The sequence below is a fragment of the Neophocaena asiaeorientalis genome, unplaced genomic scaffold, assembly GCF_003031525.2.
Source record: "Neophocaena asiaeorientalis asiaeorientalis breed wild unplaced genomic scaffold, Neophocaena_asiaeorientalis_V1.1 scaffold504, whole genome shotgun sequence".
Classification (NCBI taxonomy): Eukaryota; Metazoa; Chordata; class Mammalia; order Artiodactyla; family Phocoenidae; genus Neophocaena; species Neophocaena asiaeorientalis.
In genome coordinates, this window is record NW_020174438.1 from 4,387,230 (window position 1) to 4,394,640 (window position 7,411).

Sequence of the window (7,411 nt, forward strand, 5' to 3'; positions counted from 1 at the left end):
CTAGGAAAGACAGAGCTTCTCTGTACTCAGGTGCCCTGAGTGTGCCCCTGGCACGGGAGACCAGCTGTGGCTCCAGGTGTGGTGTGTGAAGGACTGGGCAGTCAGGGCAGACTAGAGCGGTTCAGGAAGCAAAAGCTCTCATCCAGCTCCCTCCTAGATGGCTCAGATGGTGAGGGGCCTTAAACGCCATGCCAAGGGGCTGAGACTTTAGCCAACAGTGCCAGGAGATGGCAAGTAGTCAAAAGGCTTATTGGATGGATGGATGAACAAACAAGTAACAAACAAGTAACCTGAGCCCAGAGAAGAAAAGTGACTTACATTACACAGCAAACAAGTAGGAGCAGGGAGACAAGACTCCAGGCCTTTTTGTGCCATCCTGGGGTCTGGGGCTGCCTCCACCACAGCAGGGTGCTTTGGGAATCCCCAAAGATCATCAGCCATGGTTTCACTTCTCAGGTGCTCTAGACCTGGGCTCCTGAGCTCTGAGCAAAAGCGGGACCCTGGGGATTAGAAACACAGTCAGAGACAACCAGCAACTGGGAAATTTCAGGAAGGCTCAAGCTGGCGCCCAGGGTTGAGGCTGGGGAATTAGAGAGAGACTGAGTTCTCTGAGAGCGTGGTAGGGGAGGGGCAGAGGGAAGCAGCCCAAACTCAGCCACACTTTGCTCTGGCTGAGGCCAGCCAGACTCTGAGGACAACCTATGCCTGACAGAGCCCAGAGCTCATCATTCTTTATGAGGGTAAAAATCCCTGAGGAAGCTGTTGGGGGGAGATGGGCGGGAGGAGGTGTCACCTCTGGCCTTCAGAAGCCTTGGCATTGCTGAGCCTGACATTTTGCCCCGGGGAACAGAGCTCCTCTAAGGCTGTCATTAACAGAGGGCAGGGGCTGGGATTAAGGGTGGAGGGGCAGAGGCCTCTGGTCCCTGGTTTAGGCAAACCTGAAACTAATCTAGGGCAGGATTAGTCAAGACTTCAAAGGTGAATAAAGGTCCGGAACTTCCATGCTATCTGGCTTACCACTGTATCCCCAGTCCCTGAAACAGCCTGACAAATAATAGGTGCTCGATAAATACCTGTTGGTCTTCCCTGGTGGCGCAGTGGTTGAGAGTCTGCCTGCCGATGCAGGGGACACGGGTTCGTGCCCCGGTCTGGGAAGATGCCACATGCCGCGGAGCGGCTGGGCCGGTGAGCCATGGCCGCTGGGCCTAGGCGTCCAGAGCCTGTGCTCCGCAGCGGGAGAGGCCACAGCAGTGAGAGGCCCGTGTACCGAAAAAAAATAAATAAAAATAAATAAATAAATACCTGTTGACTAAACAAAGGACTCTTGAGAAGGGTCAGGGGAGCAACTTTTCATTCCTTTTTGCTGCCCGCAATCCCCCCTCTACTGCACTGGCACCACGTAATAAAAAGCCCAGGCAGGAGTCAGGCCAGCAGTGTTTACAGTAGTTGGTGGAGAACTTACTGTCCTCAGAGCAGCAGGCCACCCCAAGGAGAACTTTTCACCCTTAGCTCTGCCAAACATGTTTGATGGATGCAAAAGGTATTAGACTGTAAATCGGGAAATTTAAGTCTTAGGGACAGCCAGCCTCTAACAGTGACAGATGTGAAAGCGCTTTGAGAACATTTTCACATTTTATGGTCTTATACTATCCCCATTTCATAGCTATGAAAACTAAGATTGTAGGCAGCGCTAGATTACACAGCCGGGGAGTGGCAGCGCAAGCCCTCAGGTGGCTGCGACCGTAAGCACCCCGTCTGGGATACTGCTCCAAACCCAGTCTGAAATCACCTGGGGATGGAGGCTGGGAGGCGACGGTATACGTGCCCGGGCGACAGGCCTGGCGGCGCCCCCTGCCGTCCGTCGCTGGGGTTGCCGCTTCTCTGCGTGGCGCTGCCCTCCCTCGGCCTCCTGGACGAGCCTCGGTCCCCGCTGCAGGCAGGTGTGAGCTTGAACGCGCTGGGGTGCTGGGGGCTGGGGGCTGCTCGGACCTTGTATGTTTGACCCTACTCTCCGGTCTGGATCGTTCTATCACTTTTCCCCAGAACAGAATATGGAAGAGCCGGGGTTAGGAAGGAGGAAAGAAAGAAGAGGGAATATGTATAAAATAGATAAGCAACAAGGATAGATTGTACAGTGCAGGAATTATAGCCATTATCTTGTAATAACTTTAAACGGAGTATTATCTGTAAAAATACTGAATCACTACGCTGTACACCTGAAACGAATACAATATTGTAAAGCAACTATACTTCAAGTTTAAAAAGGAAGGAAGGAAAGGAGGGAGAGAGGGAGGGAGGAAGGGAAGGAGGGAGGGAAGAAGGAAAGCAAAGGGTGAAGGAGAGGAGACATCCAGCCTCCCACCACGGCCCCTCTGCTTACTCTCACTTGGGGTCCTGGGCATAAACCGATGGTCAGGAGAGCCCCATTTCAGGACATAGTTATTTGAACAACCCCAGAGGGCTGTGACCAGCTGTGCCAGGCTCAGGGGCTCCACAAATGAGCAAGACTTAAACCTGTCCCCTCAAGAAGTCACAGCCCCATGGTTGGGGGATGTGGAGAATGGGAGGAGGAGATGGATAGGGTCACCTTCAATCCAGCCTGAAAAGTGCTGTGAGGAAGCAAGTCCAGGCGCTGGATGTGCTGAGAAGGAGATGACTGTCTCCACCTGAGCGGTCAGGGAAAGAGGAGAGCCTGGGGCTGCCACTGCAAGGATACATCAGGGGCAGGGCTGTTCCAGACCGGGGACAAGCATCTACAAGGACATGAAGACGTGGTCACCATGAGGAACCCCTGCCGCTTCCTCTGGCTGTGGACTCCCCCTTGGAGAGAGCCGCCTCCAGTCCAACCTCGTATCTCCCTGTTTCTGCCCAGACTACCCTGGAGCTCCCAGATAACGTCCAGGCTCTGGACCTCTCCCAGGTCCCCCAGTGCACGTCAGCCAGCACCCTCTGGCTCTCTTGACTCCTGGTCCCCTGTTCCCTGATCCCCACACCCTTTGCCAATGAGGGCTGCAGGAGGCTTACTTACGGGGGAAGTTTGACCCCACTGTGAGTCACACTCTCCATCTACCAGGGAGCCTTCCTGTAGCTCCTCATTCAGCCCAGGAGTCTCCCCACTTCTCTGGCCAACAGGCTGCCCTTATCTTCTCCCTTCAAACCCCCCAAACTTCCTTTGCCAACCTCAGCATTTCCAAGATAGCCTCTGCATCTACTCTACTGAGGCAGGGGTCTTCAGCTGACACTCCCTCAATTTCTCTTTCTTCAAATCTATACCTCTCTCATCTCCCATTCTTTCCTCTTAACTGACTCCCCCTTTCCAGTCTTACCCATCTCCTGTCTGTGCTCCAAACAGCTTTCTGATACCTCTCGATATATAGATGATAGATAGATAGATGATAGATAGATAAATAATATATAATATATAAACTCACGTGTGTGTGTGTGTCCTGTTGGTTCTGTTTCTCTGGAGAACCCTGACTAATACATCCCTTCCCTCCACTTCATCCACAGAGAGGGACATAGCCCAGGCTTCTTTCCGTGGAAATTCAAATAAGTGTGACATCATCATGAAAGTCCCAGGAGTGCTATGGCCCTCTTCTCAGGCCCCAGGGGCCCAGCTCGAGCATCACACTGCTGGCCTGTCCTGCAAATCTTTCCAAGAATAGCCTGGCTCTCAGCCCAAAACTGAGGAGGTCTCTTGCACTGATGAGACAAGATTACTAGAAAATGGATTTAATTTGAAGAAAATGTTGATAACTGTGACAAACATTCACTGTGCAGATTACATGTCAATGCTAGCGAGTCACCCAAACCTCTACTTCCATCAGATTTAGTCATTCATTCACTCACCCAACAAATATTTATTGAATTCCTACATGTGCCAGATGCTGTTTTAGGCTTTGAGAATGCAGTAGTGAATAGTTACATTCACGCAGGGAAAGACAGACAAGAAACAAACAGAAAGATATGTAATATGTTACAGGATGATAAAGAGCTATGAAGAAAAATTAAGCATGGTAAGGGATGGATAGTCTGGAGAGGTGACTGAGGGAGGTGTCTGATTTAGGGAGGATGCCTGGAGAAAACTTTTCTGTTAAGGTAGCAGTTGAACAGCAGCCTGAATGAGGGAGTGAGCCACACAGGTCTCAGAAAAGCTTTCCAAGCTGAGGGAACAGCAAATGTAAAGACCCTGAGGCGTAACGTGCCGGCATCGTCAAGGAACAGCAAGGAGGCCAGTGTGGCTGGAATAGAGTGAACAGGGAGAACATAGTAGGAGAAGCAGTGGGAGACCAAGTCACGAAGGGTCTTAGGTTAGTGATAAGAACTTTGGATTTTACTCCGAGAAAGATGAGAAGCCATTGGAGTGTTTGTCCAGGGTTGCTGTGCTAACTCCATAAAACTCATAAGGAGTGGAGAAAAAAGAAAGGGGGAGGCATCCAGAGCTCCTGTGTCCGCCACTCCTGGGCCACTAGGCGCCCCAGAGAAACCTCTGTGACTGCATTTTCAACAGCCATTGCCTTGGCTCCCTACATTGTCTCATCCCCAGAGGGGGATAGCTTTTAACCTTAGGGAGAAGCACCTGGGGATGGGAGAGGATAGCGAGGAAGAAGGACCACCAGGGCCACATGTTGACTACCATCTCTCCTCTTTGATGCTTGTGCTTTCCACATTGTTTCCATTAATCTCTCTTTTTTATAATCTTGACAACTGTCCTGTCAACATGCCACCTTAAAAGTGGTCTTACCCTCCTTTTCTTGGCGGGGATCGGGCGTGCGGTCCCGGTCCACGTAATGTACGGAGGTAGAGGGAAAGGGCTCCGGCCCCCTTGGCGTCATGTCTTCGGTACCAGCGGCTTCCATTTCGCAGGTTCTATCCTCAAGCGCCGGGACACAGGGGGAAAAACAAAAAAAAGAAAGAAAAAAATGGAAAAAAAAAAAAAGAAAAATGTGGTCTTGTATCAAGTGTGCCCATGGAGACAGCTGCCCCTCTTCTCTTGGCCCACCAGAAGTTCATCTGCACCCTGTGCCTTCTCCTTGATTACTGAGTATTGCAACCTTGGAGCTTGAAGAGGTACCTTCTTGGGTCAAGGTGCATAGAAGCTTCTCTGCTCTTTCCTCACTTTCTGTTCCCACCATCAACATTCTACAGCTGTGGCCAACCGCGTCAGGTGGTTGTGAGGTAGAGTTGGGAAATAAAGATGTAAGAAAGGAGACCAGGGTTGGGGGGAAGTGGGGAGAAATAAATCAAAGAAATGAGGAGCAGAAGCAGGCACTTCATCCCTGGAGAAGTAGCTCAGGAAGCTCTGCATATGGGAACAGAGGCAGGACTCTGCTTCCCCAAATGTGTCCTATAAAGTCAAGAATGATAGCAGCAGGAACCTCCACTGCAGGGTCCCTGGGGTCAAGTCACAGTGTTCTATCCCAGAGAGCTCAGCCATGGGAGAGAACGGAGCCCTAGGCAGGAAAATTCCTCCTGGTGGGAGAAGCACACTGTGTTCTCCTGCTCCAGGGAAATAACATTTCTCCTCCTTGTCCAATTCTCCCCTTCCTGCCTCGGTTGTCAGACACATCTGAGTGCCCCCCCTCTGCCCTCCCTCCATATCACGTGAAGCTATGTATGGTTTCTTAGGAGTGGAGAGTTGCAGTGACTCAGCCTGGCCACCTGCATCCATTTTCCAGCTCTTTGGCCTCTGGCGCAGCCTTGGGGATGGCCTCCACACCACAGAGCAAGATGTGCCATCTCTGCCTTTGCTGAATCCGTATCCAAGAGGATTTTTCCACGATTTGTCACTTTCTGAGAAGGCTTACATAAAAAGTGTTTCCAGGGCAAAGCAAAAAAATAATCAATGGAATTTAGAGCAATCCTAGGAAAGGCTTGTCCAGTGGAGAAGAGAAAGTTCCCTGCCCCAACTGAATCACTACTCCTGCAGGGTCCTGATCCTGCAGGAACCCAAGAGCCCTCGCTCCTATGAGAAGGGCATCCTGGGACCCACACCCCAACCCCTTTCCTCAAGGCAGCATGGAAGTCCTTAGCTCTCGTGCAAAGCTGCCAGGGAAGCAGATAGAAAGTGTCCTCCTGTCTCATTATTCTCCAGGTGCTGATAGCGCTGATTAAACTGACTTCAGCCCAACCTCTTCTCCGAGCTCCAGTCTCATTTCTCCAACTGCCTACTTGACCCACTTGGATGTCTAATAGACATGCCCAAGTCTGGATTTCCTCCCTCAAACTCCAAAACTTCTCTGCTTGCAGTCTCCATATCTCTGTTAATGGCACCACTATTCAAACAGTTTCTCAAGCCAGAAACATGGGAGTCATACATGGAGTCTTCCTTGCCTACCACATCTGATCTTCCTGTTCTATATCCAAAATGCGTCTCCAGTGTCATGACATCAGATCTCTCAGCTGAAAGACTGCAGTAGTTCTTACCTGGTCTCCCCGCTTCCACGGGGCCCTCTCCAATCTACTGTCCCCATAGCAGCTAGAGTAATCTTTCAAAAATATAAATCAGATCACATCAGCCCCTATCTAAGCCTTTTCCCTTTCTAACTTTTTTACCATGACCAAAAAGCTGTGCATTAATATGCCTCCTGCCCACCTCCCTAGTCTCATTTCATGCCACGTTCTCATTTGCAGTACTTCAGCCATGCTGCTTTCCATTCCTGGAACGCATTTTCTTTCCCATCTCAGGGCCTTAGCATATTTTATTTCCTGCTGCCTGCGCATTTTTGTCCCTCCACCATATCCTTCAGATCTCAGCTTAAATGTCACTTCCTCAGAAAGCCTGCCCCCAACATCCTTTCTAAATAGGTCTCCCCTCTAATTCCTTGCTGTTCTCTTTTGCTGGCTCATTTATTTCCTATATAACACTTAGCCAGCTAGCGTTAATTATTGTTTACGTGTTTATCATCCATCTCCCCTGCTTTTTTCTGCCATCCCCACAAGAATGAGGCCAGGCCCGGAGGTGGACACATCAGTGACTCCGCCTAAGTGGTGCTGAGGGGACAGAGGCAGGGCACAAGGGTCCCTGAGGGAAGAAACCATGTCTGACTTGTTTATCACGGTGTTCTCATTGCACAGCACAGAAACTGGCAGAAGCGTTAACTGAGTGACTGGACGGATGAGTGGGTGGGTGGGTAGGTGAATGAGGGAATTTCAGCCTTGGGCAAAATCTATAGGAACCAGGTCCAAGGAAGAGGAAATGATTAGACAGAACGGACCCTGCATCTGCAGGAACCTTACAGACCCAAGTTCAGGGATGTAAACAATGTCATTTCGGTAGCTGGATTGAGAAAGGGACTGTGAAAGGTCAGCCTAGAGTGTACTCAGGTGAAACCTGCCTGCGTCACGGGAGGGAGAATTAAAATCAAAAGAACGAGGAATAGAGTCTGCTTTTCTCCTTCTTCACCTTTGA

General features: G+C 50.4%; 1 non-coding gene across 1 annotated transcript; it reads left to right on the forward strand.

The window, feature by feature from the left end:
* The first annotated feature begins 4,744 nt into the window (after nucleotides 1-4,744).
* Nucleotides 4,745-4,893, forward strand: LOC112407725 (small nucleolar RNA SNORA57). Its single transcript, XR_003004820.1, has one exon. It is a non-coding gene; the product is annotated as a small nucleolar RNA SNORA57 (small nucleolar RNA).
* Nucleotides 4,894-7,411: the final 2,518 nt, after the last annotated feature.